Below are 17,022 nucleotides of genomic sequence, written 5' to 3'. Positions count from 1 at the left end.
CATATATATCTCCTTGGTGTGTGTGTGTGTGTGTGTGTGTGTGTGTAGTGAGACACAATATGACATAGTGCCTAAAAGCATATACTCTGAAGCCAATCCTACGTTGGAATCTTTTTTCTGCTAAATACTGTGTGTCCCTGAGAAAGTTGCTTACCTATTCTGTTCTTCATATTATGGGGTTAACAATAGCACTAAATCATAGAGTTGTTGCCGATATAAAAGAGATAATAATTGTAAAGAGTTTAGTTCCTGTGCCTTGTAGCTACCAGGATATTAGACCTAATAGACAACCCCCTATGGAAACAGCTTTCCGTTTTAACAAGGGACTTTGATAAACACATGCGCTGAGTACAATACTCTTGGCAGATCAGTTATTTGAGGGCATTCAGATGACAGCACGTGAGCAGATGCCTATTCTGTCTGGGTGTTAGGGGACAGCACTAGGTGACTTGGCTGCTGTCTCTGGTCTTAAAAAAGCAAGTACTGCCCAGACCCTGGCAATTGAGGATAAGACAATAATAGCAATGTTGTATTCAGGAGCGTTGCTTTAAATAATCCTTCTCCCTAATAGCTTTGCCCCTGGCATGTGACAGGTGTTTACATTATTAAGTAAAAGCATTTAAACAGCGACCTCCTTGGTATAAGGGTGAAGGAGATTAAAATCCAAGCAGTGCTCCAGCTATTTAAATCAATGAGACTTGTCAGATCTGTAACACATGAGCTACTTAGAGGGCACAGGCACCTATTGTTTTTGAGCTTCGACTAATATCTCAATATGCTCCTTCCCTCCAAGTCTGGCCAGGCCCTGGAATGCTCATTAAAGGCTGGTCTGACCATGGCCTCTTTCTCTGTGGAAGCAGCATTAACTAACTGTTGGCAAGATGCGTGCCAAATAGTTATGCTATTAGGGAGGATCAGAGCTTGAGTTAATTCCTGCTTAGAGAAATGACCTTTCACGGAACTCCAGGGGTTAAGTTCCTTAGCTAACCAGAAGCAGGGACCATAAAGTTGCCCCCATCTTCCGCTAGAGGGTGCTAAACCAGGCTGCTTGGCTTTGCCCACAGTCATCCTTTCTTGAGTTGTGTTTTCCCAGTCTTTAGCTATGACATTGACAACTTCAGGTCCACTTGCAGCATTGAGGAACCAAGTTTCTGAAACTTAAATCTCTCTCTTTTTTAAAGCTTCATGCTCTCATCATGAACAAGAAACTTCTCTCTTCCTTAATAATCCAACTTAGATCCTTCATTTGTGTCAATGGAAGGGAAGTCTCCATGTAAGAAGAGCAGCTGGACCTTAAAGATCCAACTCTTATTCCTTAATATTTATCTTCCCCTTGGAGGTCTCTAGCTAATTTCTGCAGGTCCTACAAAGCTGGCTTCAGAGGGCACTGATTCATTATTAATTCTCCAGTTCTAAGCAGGCGAGCAGGGTGGGGGACCCTTGAACCTTCTTTGAATTCTTTGGATTCACAGCTGAGCCGGGTTGGCCACAAAAGGAACTGCACACAGGTAGGGTTACAAGGCAAAGTTTACTTTTCTTCAATTTATGGCCCCATATGTCGGCCTGTCTGACTCATGGAATGTTGCCAGGTGGAGAGTTCCTGATGCCAAGACACTGCTTAAGCCTCATCTGTGGAAGTGCTGGTTCAGCAGAGGGTGAAGCACTTTCTTCCTGGGTGGTCTCAAGGTCTCTTTCCTTGGTGATTGACTTTGGGAAGTTATCCCCCTCACAGGAAAGCCCTACTTCTACCCATAGCAGCGGGGTGAGGCCACAGCCTCTAGTCTCTACAGGACTTCTTTGTCAAAATGCAACATCAAAGGGTTCACAAGGAAAAGAGACCCATGTACATAATCCCGGGCTGCTCACGGTGTCAGGACCAGCCGCACAAGTGTCACCTGGGGGCCTGATAGAAATGCAGAATCTCAGGCTCCCAGCCCTGCTGAAACAGAATCTGCATTTTAACAAGCTGCCAAGATAGTTTGTGTGCATGCTGCAGCTTGGGAGATAGTGATAGAGCAGAGAGAAAGCCTTTTGTATGCACTGTCTCTCTCCACCACAAGAAACAACTGCATTAAAGCTTGGTTCAAGGAAAAGCCCTGTGATGTCCCTGTCCTTTGGAGCTGAGGAATTAACATGGGCTCTGTGGGGTTTTTCTGGAGGATGGCAGAATTGTTGGGGATGCTTGAACTTCTGAGAATCTTTGAAGGGAGAAGGAATGTAACGAACCTTCTGCTCAGAGCAAAGCGATGATACCGCATCATGGGTTGGAGAGCACTGCACAAGTTACTTTGCTTATTTCTATAATTGTGGTCAGTACCTCTGCCATCTGCCATCTTCCTACAGCAGTGTAGGCCTCTAGAAGGCCTGGAGCAAGATCAGCACCCAGGTGGAGGCCTCTTAGAAGAAAAAACCCTATCAAAGTGCAGGGGACTCCCAGACAATGCAACATTCATTCAGGTCAATCAATTCTGTCAAAAGTTCATTCAATGAAAATAGTACCAAGTGGGTACTTGACTGCTTAGTCAGTTTAGTCTCCACAGCAACTCTGAAGTCACAGATAAATAGTCTCAGGCATGGGAGGAAATCTCATATTTATTCAGTGAGGCAGTAGTACTCCTCTGTCCCTGACTTGCTAGCTGTGTGACCCAAGGCAAGTTACTTACCTTCCCCAACCAGTAGCTTCTCCATTTTAAAATGGGTTATCAGAAGGTATTGATCCTCTGGGTGTGTTGTAAATGCTAAGCTTCATATCCACTCTAGGCCGGGCATGATGGCTCATGCCTGTAATGCCAGCACTTTGGGAGGCCCAGGCAAGGGGACTGCTTGAGCCCAGGAGTTTGAGACCAGTCTAGGCAACATAGTGAGACCCCCTCCCAGCAAAAAATAGAAAAAAGTTAGCTGAGTGTGGTGGTGCATGCTTGTAGTCCCAGCTACTCAGGAGGGTAAAGTGGGAGAATCACTTGAGCCCAGGAGCTCAAGGCTGCAGTAAGCCATGACTGTGCCATGCCACCATTACACTTCAGCCTGGGTGACACAGCAAGACTCTGTTTAAAAAAAAAAAGCACCCTGTCATGGTCTTACCCATACGTAAAGTCTTCTCTATAGGAGGTAAGAATGATATTTCAGGAGTGTAAGGAATCTTGATGTCACCTTATGGAAAGGGGATGAGAAAGAAGATGAAAAAGGCTTGTTTTCATTTTGCCAGAGTCGTGGATTGCAGTTGCAGGTCTGTTTTGCATCACCATAGTCTTAAACAAGTGTAACTTCCAGAGCCCAGGAGGAATTCTGGATGAAATATCAGCCACGAGTAGGACCGTGACAGCTGTAGGTCACTTGGGCCATAAAGTTAGTTAATGGGGAAGACAGATGAATGAGTGTATTGTGGCAACATATCAGAAGGTCTGAGGCATAAATAGTGTTGGAAAATAATAAGACAGTTGGTTCTTGAGGATCAACATTGCAGGGAAGGAGAAATGCACAGCAAAAGACCACGTTGTGTTTTTGGACCTTGACCGGGGATGCACATTCACTCTGCCCCTCTCCTCTTCAACCTCACCCTCCACATCCCATGACCTGGTGGGATGCCAGTGGGCATGAGATCCCACCACAGAGAGGAATTTGAAGAGACACTAACAAGCTTGTAAAGAACAGGTACTTTCTAAGGAATATTCACTCTTGCAGCTGCATTCCTGGGGCTTAAATATCACACTGTTTCCCACTGACAAATGATTTTGGGTAGGGAGATCTCGTGAACTTGTACTAATGGCAGACACATTTGAATTTTTTTTTTTTATTCTTAAAGCTAACCGCTGAAAGCAAATGTGAAAAAAATTTATCTCCCTCTGTTTTATCTCTGGGAGAAGATAAAAATACGAGGTGTTTTAATTTGGCAGTGATCTAGGCGCCTTCCGCTGGCCTGTTTTCCTTTTGCGAAGAGCTCCCACTTTCGGGACTGCCGTTTCTTTGATCTTATATTCTCTCTGTGTTCAGGTACCCCTTTGTGCCTACCTGAATCGTGTGTAACAAATCATCTTAATTACTTCAGGCTTCGCTTCCTCCTCCAGTTCTCATTTTCTGAAATTCCTGCGATGGTTACCAAATAAATCAGTGTGGGGCTCCAGCCCTTGGAAACAGCACCAGCAGCAACCAGAGGAATTTCAAAGTTAGTTAAAAGGCACAGGAGGAGTGAGGGAATTGAATGAGAACCTTCCTACCCACCCTGGTTTTCAGCCTGGAGAGTCAGAGCTGCCTCTACTCCAATTCCATGTGCTTTGCAGGGCTCAGCCCTCACACCTTTCCTCGTGGAAGAGAGAATAATTAATGCCGTCACTCCTTGGCGTGGTAGCTAGAGCCCTGCTGTCATCAGCAGTGCCCCAAACGCAGCAGGAACACGTACGGTATTTCAAAGCCCAGGCAGGCAGAGAAGGGGGAAGGAACTGGTGGCGTGCTTTGAGTTGCGGGAGCTCCTCGGCGCAGCCAGTAGGAGGCCCAAGCTAGGCGGAGAGAGGGTCGTGGGGAAGTGGGCCGCTCCCGGGACTCGTCACTGGGCTGGAGCTGGCCCGCTTGTGTGGCTCCAGTTCCACGAAGGCCGGGTGGCGTGGGGCTGTCTTTTAAGCGGCTGTTTGGAAGAAGAACCTCTGGCGGAGAGGTGCTGAGGCAGGCTGGACTGTGATCCTGCACGCCCGGCGGCCTAAGGGGAGGTAATTGGGGACCACGAGCTGACACTGCGGAAAAGAAAATGTAAGCCGCGCAGCCGCATCAACACCTTCCTGACAGCGGTGTGTTAGTCCACGGCGTCCGCTTCTAAGGGGAGCTGCGAAAGACCCATTCCGGAGGCTTTTCACGGGGCCCCGTAACACCAGGGCGAGTGAGCTGCTGAGAATTGCATGGCTCCTTGTGGGGCCAAGCGGTTCTAGGAGAGTCGGCCGGGCGGCCGATTGCTTGGACGTCCGCCTCCCCGCCCCAACTCTGCTTGCAGCGACGTTGGGAGGTCCCGTTAGAAGCTCCTTGGGCGGGATCTGTCCACCATGCCGTGGCGAGGAGTGGGAGAAGTTTCGGTCTCTGCCAAGGGAAGGTGCAGTTGAGTGCATCGCCGTGAAGACCACGCTATGGGGGCCTGTTGGGTCCGATAGAAATTTCAGAATCAAAATTTTTCACCATCCTCGTTGGGTGATGGTTTGTAGAATATTTTTGAGGGAGTCTAGTTTGAGGCGGACAGACTCACTTATCTGGTACATTCTTTTTCGAGAACATGGTGATAAAATAGGTTGGATCTAACGGGAAGGTGTCACTCCACTCCCTTTCCCAAGAGGGCTTCGAGGGACACCCAAGTGACCAGGATGTGGCTTCTCCTGTGAACAGAGAACATTGTTCTCTGTTCTTTGCTTGCTTCTAGTCAGAAAACTTGGCCTGTGTTAGGCGCCCTAGGGGACAAAGTGGATTAGACCTGCGCCTAACTCCAGTTTCTTCTTTTAAAATTCACTCCAGTTTTTTCTTTAAAAAAGTAACTTCCCAGGTGTTTCTAATGAACAGCTGTTTTTTTGTTGGGAATTACTACATTAAATTACCTCGAAGACTCTTCTCATTTCAGATATTTTTTAGTTTCCTAATTGTTTTCTAAAATTTTAATTTTTTAATTTTCATTTTTAGTAGAGGTGAGGCCTCCCTATGTGGCCCAGGCTAGTCTCGAACTCCTGGGCTTAGGCGATCCTCCCACCTCAGCCTCCCAAAGTGTTGGGATTACAGGCCCGAGTCACTGTGCCTAGCTTCCCCTAGTTCTTGAGCTCTTCTAGGTCCACTAGATTCTCTTTCACCAACATGAAGTAGGATCATTTTAGTTAGGGTCAAATTATAACCTTAAATCCCAAGTGACACTTTTCTTTTGTGACCACTAACCCCCCCAAAAGCTATTTGTCTTCTGATTTCAAAACTTCTCTTAAATCATCCTGCAAATTTTACTGAACCTCTACTACATGCCAGAGGCCCCATTCTAGGCACTGGGGAAAAATACAATGGTGCAGACAAGGAGCCTGTTCTCATGGAGCTTACATTCTAGAATCGGATCCGGATCAGTAGGAATTTCCTCTTTATTTTGTTTTAGTCTCTTTCTTAAACTTTCAACTGTATTCTTCTGGTCACTCATTCCCATTTCATCCTAGGGCAGAAACATAAATGAATCCACTTTTATACTTGGTATTATGCACTGAATGTTTTTGTCCCTCTCAAATTCATATGTTGAAATCAAATCCCTAATGTGATGGTATTTGGAGGTGAGGCCTTTGGGAGGTAATTAGGTCATGAGGAAAGAACCCTCATGAATGGGATTAGTGCCTTATAGAAAGAGGCAGGAGAGCTAGCTCATGTGCTTGCCACCTTGGGAGGATACAACACGAAGTTGGCAGTTTGCAACTTGGAAGAGAGTCCTCGCCAGCACCTGACCATGCTGGCACCCTGATCTCTGACTTTCAGCCTCTAGAATTATGGGAAATCTGTTATTTATAAGTCACCCAGTCTATACTACTTTGTTATAGCAGCTGGAACTAAGACACTTATCTTTTATCTGTAGGAAAATGCTAAATCAGATAATGGCAACCACTGTGAACTATAGCATCTCAAGGGTATTATAGGGTCTTCATGGCAGATAAGAGAAATATCTTTTTATACTAAAAATGTTGAGCATTCTAACCATTTGGATGCATATTTTTTACTCTCTGTATTTAAAAGTTAAGTCTCATTTTCTACTTGTAGTTGACATCTGTTGTTATCATTTACTCTTCTGTTACGTGCTGGGAGGATACATTCCCTAGTCTTCCATTTTTGTGTGTAGGGACTTTTTCAGAAAACACTCCTCGCTCCTTGGTTCCCTTATCCCCCTCTTCCCTTCCCCTCAAGGGAGGAAGAGTGAGCTACCTGATGGGTGAGTTTGGGTGCAGTGGCTGAGCATGTGACTCTTAGCCCATTTCTATTTTCTCTTTGTCACCTATAAATGTGCAAACAGCTTTCTATGCTCCTCCATGCCATACATGACAGGAGCGGGCCCCCATGGGAGACTGCATGTCTGTGATGGGGGCAGGCCCATTTAATTTAGGAATTAGCAAGCTCATTTGGTTAACAGACCTAAAGCCATGTAGTAAGGCTGACATTTTAAGACTTTTCTACTTGGCTTCTGGGTCTTTCTCTCAACTGGCTCCAAACTAGGGTGGGGCATTGAGCTTCCTCAAACCCCAACAGTACCCATATCTCAATTCCCTCTAGAGAACCACCTTCTCCAACTCATAGTAAGTTTGAATTAAGTGAAACTGTCTCCACACACGAGACCCACAATTAGTTCCCCTTGGCTACAAGATTTGTTTAAGGATGAACATAGGGCCCAGTCAGATCTAATGAATCACAGTGATGTTTATCTCATTGAGGAACTCTTAATTTTATCTGCTGGACCTAAAGGAGGGTGTAGGGATTAGAGGCATTGCTGCCATCCCATTGCAATATGAAGCCAAGAGACGTAGAAAAATGCTCCTGATGCCATTGGTTGAGTTCAGGATTCAGTCACATCTTAAACTTATTCTACCCCTGGATTTTTCATCTTAAGTGAAACAATAAGTTCCCTTTGTGCTTAAGCTAGTTTGGGTCAGTTTCCTACTGCTTGCAATGGCAAATAGATCAGTCTTTATATTATTTTCACATTGTCAGTTTTAATTGATTTTAGATCACCACAGATCACCTCAATTATTCACGTTAGATCCCAAGTGCTAGAGATGATTTTAGAAAGTGTTAATTAATAGCAGGAAGATACTTAGGTTTTAATGTTGAAATGTTATTATTTTAGGCACCTTTCATTACCTATTTATTTTGCCTATTTATTTGTTATTTTTGGCTAAACAATTCTGATGGGGTACTTGACTACAGTAAGTCTTTAATCAAGCCTTAACAATGCAATCACTTTATTTTTTCCTTTTGATTAACTGGAGAAGAGCAACTCTTGTTCTTTAAAGTCATAGCGATCATTATAAATATCCTCAAGGAAACAACAAACTCTTGAGGAAAGTTATTTTAGTTACATCCCAACATAAAAGACTGGATTTTTTTTTTTTTATTATACTTTATGTTCTAGGGTACATATGAACAACGTGTAGGTTTGTTACATATGTATACATGTGCCATATTGGTGTGCTGCACCCATTAACTCGTCATTTACATTAAATATATCTCCTAATGCTATTCCTCCCCCCTCTCCCCACCCCACAACAGGCCCCGGTGTGTGACTTTCCCCTTCCTGTGTCCAAGTGATCTCATTGTTCAATTCCCACCTATGAGTGAGAACATGTTCTAGATCCTTGAGGAATCGCCACACAGTCTTCCACAGTGGTTGAAGGACTGGAAATTTTTTACTGGGAATTCTGGTGGCGGTGGAATATAACCAGGAGGGTGTTGAGGTGTGGATGGGCAATGAGAAGAGAGAAGGGCCTTCTGGGAATGGGGAAGAAAATCAGTGGAGTCAAGAGTAAGGCACATTCATAACTGCTGAGGTGGAGATGGCTAGTTGTCCAATAAGTAAATAAATAAATAAATAAATAAAAGTGAATTCTCCCTTTCATTTTTTATAGAATTGCTGTTGGGAAGTGGCTGTTCATCCAGGGACTATATTTTTCAACACTCTTTGCATCTAGATGTGGTCATGTGACTTGTTCTCACCAGTGAAATGTGAGTAGAAGTGATGTATGTTACTTCTATGCCAAGGCTTTTAAAAAGTAGCCTACTTTTCTGGTACATTTCCTCCTTTCATCCCTACATCGTCCTTCTAGCGGTTAGTAGGGGCATAAACTCGAAGAAGCTTGGCTTCCTGAATCACTAGATGAGAGAAAACTTGTTTTGATTTTTTTTTTTTTCAAGAGACAGGGTCTTTGTCTGTCACCGAGGTTGGAATGCAGTGGGGTGACCATAGCTTACTGCAGCCTCGTACTCCTGGGCTCAAGTAATCCTTCTGCCTCGGCCTCCTAAAGGTGCTAGGATTACAGGCATGAGCCATCACACCCAGACTGGACTATTTCATGAAAGGGAAATAAAGTTCTATTGTGTTTGGCCACTGTATTAGGCTATTCTTCCATTGCCATAAAGGAATACCCGAGACTGGGTAATTTATAAGAAAAGAGATTTAATTGGCTCAAGGTTCTGCAGGCTGTACAGGAAGCATAACACTGGCATCTGCTTCTGGGGAGGCCTCAGGAAGCTTTTACTTGTGGCAAAAGGCAAAGCAGGAGTAGGCACTTCACATAGAGAAAGCAGGAGCAAGCCAGAAAGAGGGAGAGGCAGGGGAAGATGCCACACACTTTTAAACAACCAGGTCTCTTGAGAACTCACTATCGCGCAGAGAGCACTAAGCCACAAGGGATCCACCCCCGTGATCCAAACACCTCCCACCAGGCCCCATCGTTAGCACTGGGGATTACATTTCAACATGAGATTTGGGCAGGGACAAATATCCAAACAATATCAGCCAGTGTGCATTTACAGATATATTTGATACAAAAAGATCTCAGTGATTCTCAAAGTGTGGTTTCCAGACCAGGAACATCAGCCTCACTGGAGACTTGTTAGATATGCAGATTCTCAGGCCCCACTCTTGACCTCTTGAATCAGAATCTCAGATCCAGAGATCTGTGTATCTGACAAGCCCTCCAGATGGTCCTAATGCACACTCAAGTTTGAGGAGCACTGCCTTGTGCCGTCCCTACCAACTTCATCGCCGCTCTAACTGATCAGTAGACATGCGTTGTTTCTCTCCTCAGCTTTGCCTTTTCTTGATTAAAATCTCAAAGTGCCTTAAGTTTCTGAGCTTCATTAGCAATGATGCTGAAAGTTAAGGATAATGTTGAAAAATCTTGTGCGTGTGGGAAGACATTTGGTGAGTTTGAAGTTCTGCTGAAGTTTGAGAAAAAGAAACATCCTAAAAGCTTAAGAGACCTTAAAACAACTTTTGTTCAGTTCTAAACATTAGCACTTTTTATAAAAGGGCATATATCCTACCTAGAACAGGGGTCACAACCCAGATGCCCCCCAGGTAATCTAATCCAGGGGAGTGGGCTGAGTGGAGGGCAGCTACCCATGTGAAGCAACAGCTTGTTGTTAAGAATGTGGGCCCAGTGACTTCAGGTCTAAACATTATTAAAGAGAACTGCAGATTTGCATTTTCATTTTACATCTTCTGGGTTGTAAATGTTAACTCGCATTAAAAAAAATCCAATAAACAAACCAAAAATTTTGTGTGGGTCAAACATGCCTGAGTGTTTAATTTGGCCCCTGGGCTGCCAGTTTTACAACCTTTGTCTGGAAGTACCAGGGAAGCAGTCAGGCTGGCTAATGTCTCCTCTCACTCATTAGGAGGCAAAATAACTTTTACACAAATGATGAGCTTCAAAAGAGAGACAAATAAGAGCTGTACAAAGTAGTTGCCAAGGTAACATCTTGCTGATCAGAAAGGGGCGACAATTGGGTTTTATGTAGACGCAGTGGGAGAATGAAACATAATCTTTCTCTGTCTTCTTTCTGTTTAAGATCGGTGTGGAAATGGATGTGGACGCAGTGCTGCTGCCTGAGATTAGCAGGAAGCAATTCTTTTCCCATTTGGAGAGACCCCAGTGAGACCTGATCAACTAGCAACATGCGGAAGTCACACCATTAAATCTTCCAGTTTGCTAGCAGCAAATCAATGAACTCTGATAGCTGCTGCCCTAAGCTAGCATCCAGGGAACTGTGGACAAGCTATTTGATACCTGAATTTTAGTTAAGGAAAGTTAAATTTTTTCTTAAAGCAGGGCGGGAGTGGGGTTGTGTGGGGAAGATTGTATTAAGCAGTGAGAGAAGACAGTTGGAGTTTTGTAGAAAGAGAACTGGTTGTTTTAAATTGTATCTTAAATTTATTGTAGAGCTATTGGTAATTAGTGTTTTGTTTTTGTGAGTTTATACCAACCAATTAATAAGAAAGGCTTTTATTTTTATTTCATTAATTGTAGCTGAACTTTATTTTTTATTATAAATATAAGGCATTATTCTAGGGCCTGGCAAACATAGGCAGCCCCTTTTTTTCTGAGCAAGATTATACTTTGGTATGTTTTCACCACCATAAGATGAAAATTTGAGAACAGTGAGAGACAGATGCTTGCCTGAGGAGTTTTATTTTCCCTTTAATCCTTACCAATATCCAGATATTACCTATATGGCCTTGATCTGCTGTCTGAAGGTGGGTTTCTTCGATTGTTTGAAGAGTTTTGGGCACTAGAGGTGCTTACTTTGTGATGGGAGCAAATAACAAGGTGTTGCCCATGACATGGTCAAGCCTCTTCTTCAATTAGCCACTTATCTTGGACATGTTTTCATAGAGATATATCTCATCCCTTTTAATAACTGCAGAATCTTGGACATTTAGGGGTCTCCAAATATTGGTTGTCATTTATGGTGATTCTTGTTTTTGTTATTATGATAATGTTGCAATAAATATCCTAGCAACCTATTTTTGCTTACATGTAGAGTATTTTGAAGAATACATTCCTTCATGTGAAAATGAAGGGTCAAAATGTAAATGAATTAAAATTTCAGTAGTCAATTGCCCTACAATGGAATTACAACAATTTATACTTCCACCAGTAATTCATGAACTCTGCCTTACTGTATAATATTTCTAATCTTTCCCAATCTGATATGGAGGAACATGTTTTATTATTCTAATTTTTTTTTTCATTAAAAGAGAGACTTTGAACACCCCTCCATGTGTTTCAAAGACACTTGTAGGCCAGGTGTGGTGGCTCACTCCTGTAATTCCAGCACTTTGGGAAGTGAGAGGATTGCTTGAGCCCAGGAGTTCGAGACCAACCTAGGCCACCAACCTAGACAAGGGAGACCTTGTCTCTATGAAAAAATAAAAACATTAACTGGGTGTGGTGGTGTGTGCCTGTGGTGCTAGCTGCTCAGGAGGCTGAAGATGGGAGGACTGCTTGAGCCTGGGAAGTCGAGGCTGCAGCGAGCTATGATGGCACCACTTCACTCCAGCCTGGACAACAGAGAGAGACCCTGTCTCAAAACAAAACGATACAAAACAAAACTTTTTTTTTTTCAGTAAATGTTTCTTTATAGATTTCAATTTCTAAATATTGTTGGCATTTTTTTTGATTGACTGAAGAGCTCATTATATATTAAGCAATTTAGACTTTTGTTTTGTTTTGTTTTGAGACAGAGTCTCCCTCTGTTGCCCAGGCTGGAATGCATTGGTACGATCTGGGCTCCCTGCAACCTGTCTCCCGGGTTCAAGCAATTCTCCTGCCTCAGCCTCCTGAGTAGTTGGGATTGCAGGCACCCATCATCGTGCCTGGCTAATTTTTGTATTTTTGTAGAGATGGAGTTTCACCATGTTGTCCAGGCTGGTCTTGAACTCATGACCTCAGGTGATCTACCCACCATGGCTTCCCAAAGTGCTGGGATTACAGGTGTGAGCCGCCATGCCCGGCCCAATTTAGACTTTTTAGATCAACTTTTGAAAGTTTTTTATTTAAAAAAAAAAAAATGACTGGATCATGTTCTAACTACTCGTAGTCTCAGCCAAACACAATTGCGGAAGGCCTAGCCAAAGGCTCTTTACTCAGTGAAAGTTCCATGAATCTCAGGCACAGAGGATAGTCTAGAAAGACCTAACCTGCACATGCAAATCGATTAAGAAAGACGAAGTCTTAGCCTTATATGCAGCTAAATAATTGCATGTTTAATGCAATGCCAGGGTACAGGTAATGTTGATTGGAGTTGGAGGGGTGATGTGTGTGGTGGGTGAGGAAGTCAGGGCTGAGTCCTAGGTGAGATCAGTAAGAGTGATGTGTATTTAGGCATCTGAGGGCTGGAACGCCCATGACAGGGTTTATTTTCATTCTCTTTCAAGGAAAGCCATGCTGCCTTGCTGCTTCTTGCTCGTGCACATAGAGCACTTGGTGTCTTGCGAATCCCCTGTGATGCCGGTGCCTTTCCAGGCCAGTGCTTTTCTTGTGCTCAGAGGATGCTTGCTTGGGCCCTACCAGACTATCTTAGGGATGAGAAGCAAATTTTCTTTCCAGTGCTCTGTTTGGGCCCCCCACGGCATTTTCTTTCATTTTGGGTTCCATCCCGGCCTAAAGCTCCCCATGAAAGCTAATGGCCATTGGAGTTAACCCAAATTTTCTCCTTTGGTATTTATAAAAAGCAACACTGAAAAACCTTGAAATTAACTAACAATAAAAAAACCATTGATTGGTTCTTTCCTGGAGATGGTTCATTCTTCTCAAATAGGCCACTTTGCAGACTGGAAATCACCCCAATCCTCAAATTGCCTAATATGTTTCACATGTGATTCCAGCAAATTGCTGTTTGCATAACACCTTGGTGGGGACTCACTTAAGAGCTAGATTTGTTAGTGTATTTACTGACATTTTCACATGATGTTTTGAGCTGCCTGAATAATTGTAATATTGGCCAGAAAAAAATCAAAGTAATTATTCATATCTCAACATTATAAGACTTAATTTCCTGCCTGAAGTATGGTAAATTATTCATTTTTAAAGTCATCTCTAGCCACTGAGAGTTTATGGTGATGTATATAGATGTTTTGTAGACTCCAAAAAAAAAAAAAAAAATAAATGACTATGAATATCACAGACTGTCAAAGTAGCTGGTGTGTTTATAAAATAGTGAGATCAACTAAAGATATCAGCTCGCAGACATCCAAATTGTAAGAGGAAAATGATGACGAAGAAGGGGGAAGTGAATTGCTTAATGTCTTGTGGGTACCAAATAATAGTCAGTATCTGCCCCTGCCATACTCAAGATTTTGCACTGTTGCTTACACACATTCATTCCTCTTTTTGCAGGCTTTGTCCGGCCAGGAGATGGTTTTGTAGCAGCAGAAGACTATAAACTGGGCTTTGGGAGATAGGATCTCTGGTTGTATTCTGGCTGTCCACACTCTGAAAGAGGACAGTGACAGGTATTGCCATAATTGGTGGCTAAGTTTCTAGGTTGGCCAACCTATGGCAGATTGGGAAGTCTTCATAATGTGAATAAACAGAAAAAAGTTTACTTGATCAAAAAAGATTTTTTTTTCCTGGTGGAAACTGCAATTATTAGAGCAACTCTTTAAGTGCCCATCAATATCGGGATGCATTTTAACAGGTTAAGTACTCTTCTAACTGGGATGCAGAGTGCATTGACAGAAAAATTAACACACAAGTTCTTATATCCTGCTTCTCTTATATCTAGTCACATAACCTAATGTGAATGTTTTATGCCTTTAAGTGCTGATATTATGGAAAAACCTTCTAAAACTGGATAAATATCATTTTCCAAGGCTCAGATCAAATATCACATCTTTCTCTGATTTTCTTGATCCTTTCTTCTAAAAAGAAATAACACCATATATATATTAGTATAATCCATTTGTAATTAATGTAAAATTTCTCATTTTACAGAGAATTTGAGTATCCTACCAATATACCTACAAAAGGATGAAAGAGGATTTGGAGTCAAGGGAAAACAAGGGCAAAAAAATAGATCCTTACCACCTACTCTCATACAGTTGCTAGAAGAGGACTGCACATTTGGTTCTAAGTTTCTGGAAGATAAAGCAAAAATAGAAACACCACTAATATAAAATTTTGGTGTATCCATAAAATAAAACAAATGAACTGTTTTGAGAAAACTCTTTCTGAATCTGAGCTCTAAAAGGAACTTCTCTATGGAATCCTTAGAATTTGAGCAGGCTGTGATATAGGGGAGAAATCCCTTGACATTCCTATATTGGGTTTAGATCTAATTTCACTCAGTAGTTTTTAAATGTTACTCCTTGTAGACAGATGATAAGGTGCCAAAGTACAGCTGAGTGAAAGCGGCTCCTTTGAAAACTAAAGGCTGTAAAAAACAAGGCTGTGGATCATGTTGTTTTAGTTCTTTATAGATTTTTTAAACTGAATTTTGCATCTGTGTACATGAAGAATAAATTGTAGAATATCTAAAGAAATGGATGGGCTGCTTATCTTTTAGAACCTCCATAAATTATTTATTGTAAGTATGTTTGATAAGGATTGTACAGCTGAGAGTTCAAGGTTGCATTTTTTTTCCCCAGCAAGAACCAAAAGTGCAGATAACATGCAGCCAATTAAGGACAAATCTGTATGGTTTGTCAATCAATCTGTCAGAATGACCCTGAATTGTAGCATTTATCACTGGTATTATAGACATCTGTGTCCCTGGCATAACTGCATCCTCTTCAAGGGCAGGAATTGCTTCTTTTCCAGTTTTGCACTCTAGCATCCAGCATTATGTTTGAGACCTAGCATCACTTGGCAAAGATCAGAGCCCTGAGGAATCAAAGGCAGGAAACATAGGCTAGCTAAGCTTTGAAGGAAGTGAAAAGAAAAAGAGGCAACAAAGATGGGACCGTGGAGGACAGTCTGAGAAAGCAAACTCAGGGTGGAGGGGGTGTTTCAGTGAAGGGGTGATGAGTGGGGCCTTACACATGGAGCAGATAACATTGGTGCATCAGTTGATTTAAATGAGCAGAATGGAAAGGGTCTAAAAGAGAGATGTGGAAATGAGTAGAAACATCCCTTTCCTGTTGGGCCAGCTATTGTCTATGGTTAGTCCTTTTCCCATCCTTATTTCCTCTCCTCTGAATTGCAAGTTGCTGGAAACATGAGAAGTGCATTCCTAGCTCCCTTGGTTACTGGGCTTCAGTTAGCATTTGCCAATGAGGGTGAGCACTCATGGGAGATTGGAAAGTGGTAGGAAGGGAAGGCCATTCATCTGGCTGTGACAGTGGCAGCAATGGGCAGTACCGTGGGTGACTGGGGCTCCAACAGCATTGGTGGTGGCTCCAGCATCATCAGTAGGAGCTTGGGCTCCTGGGTTCCTGCTCATCAGCTATGGTCAGTAGCTTCTGAGAGGGCCTCCTCTGTTCCTCACCTCTTGGTATTCATGGCCTTGTGTAATCCCCTTTGCTTGAGTAACTTGCTGCCAACCAATAGAATATGGCAATGTTGAGAGATGCCACCTCTCTGACTAGGTTGCAAATGATTGTGACTTCTGTCTTGCTGGCAGACTCTCTCTATTTGCCTTTTGGTTTGTGTGCTCTGAGGAAGCAAACTGCCATGTTCGTGAGACCCACATGGCAAGGAATTGAGGGCAGATTGCCCAACAGTCAGTGAGAAACCGAGGTCCAACAGCCTACAAAGCACTGAATCCTACCAATAACTATGTGAACTTGAAAGTGTATCCTTCCCTATTTGAGCCTTCAGATGAGTGTAGACTGAGTGACACCTTAATTGAAGCCTATGAGAGGCCCTGAAGCAGAGGAAGGACCCAGCTAGCCCACACCTAGATTTCTGATGCATAGAAACTGTGAGATAGCATGTGTTATTTTAAGCCAGTTTTGAGATGATTTGTTACACAATAGCAATAGACAACAAATATGATGGCAGAGCTCTGTTCCAACAGCGGTAGCAAGCGTGTGCTTGCCGGCTCTGGATCACTCCACATTCACCTCTTTGCTTCTACAGCTATGGGACAATAGTAGCAGCATCATACAGTTGCCGATTTCTAGGTAATGCCTTCTTCCACTTAACCTGTGTTTTCAAAACCTTTGTCACTATTTTCCTGTATTAAATTCCTCCATAATATCAGAAGAGTGACTAATATATGCCCACAACTATTTTTTTTGATAGGGAGGTGAAGGGAGCATTGCCGCATACTAAATGCAGTTATGTCTTTTTAGATGTTTAAGAAAGTGAAATGCACCTTTTTTCAAGTGAATAAATGTTTGCCTCTCCATAGGTCTTGGTTTTTGGGAGAAGGTCAACTTCAAAAGATAGAGTCATCGGCACCTTCTTTCTTTAGTGTGCTTGGCTGTATATCCCTGCCCACCCACAGGCAGCAAAGGCAATGCATGAGGGATTCTGAAGGACACACAGCAGCTTCTTCTGTTTTCATGTGGGAGTCCAAGGAAGTATAAATGTTGTA

At 42.9% G+C, this 17,022-nt stretch overlaps 1 long non-coding RNA gene across 1 annotated transcript in view; it reads left to right on the top strand.

Moving 5' to 3' along the window:
* The window catches only part of LOC108513481 (uncharacterized), a 96,016-nt gene extending 81,317 nt beyond the window's left edge, over positions 1 to 14,699 (top strand). Inside the window, exons 3-5 of the long non-coding RNA XR_001880916.1 lie at positions 10,552 to 11,236; positions 13,881 to 13,996; positions 14,478 to 14,699. This is a non-coding gene — a long non-coding RNA (uncharacterized LOC108513481). The remainder of the gene's footprint in view (positions 1 to 10,551; positions 11,237 to 13,880; positions 13,997 to 14,477) is intronic.
* Positions 14,700 to 17,022: the final 2,323 nt, after the last annotated feature.

This window comes from Rhinopithecus bieti, unplaced genomic scaffold (assembly GCF_001698545.2).
Source record: "Rhinopithecus bieti isolate Rb0 unplaced genomic scaffold, ASM169854v2 scaffold_31527, whole genome shotgun sequence".
Taxonomy (NCBI): domain Eukaryota; kingdom Metazoa; phylum Chordata; class Mammalia; order Primates; family Cercopithecidae; genus Rhinopithecus; species Rhinopithecus bieti.
Note: the sequence above shows the minus strand (reverse complement) of the source record. Positions and strands in the feature narration are given on the sequence as shown.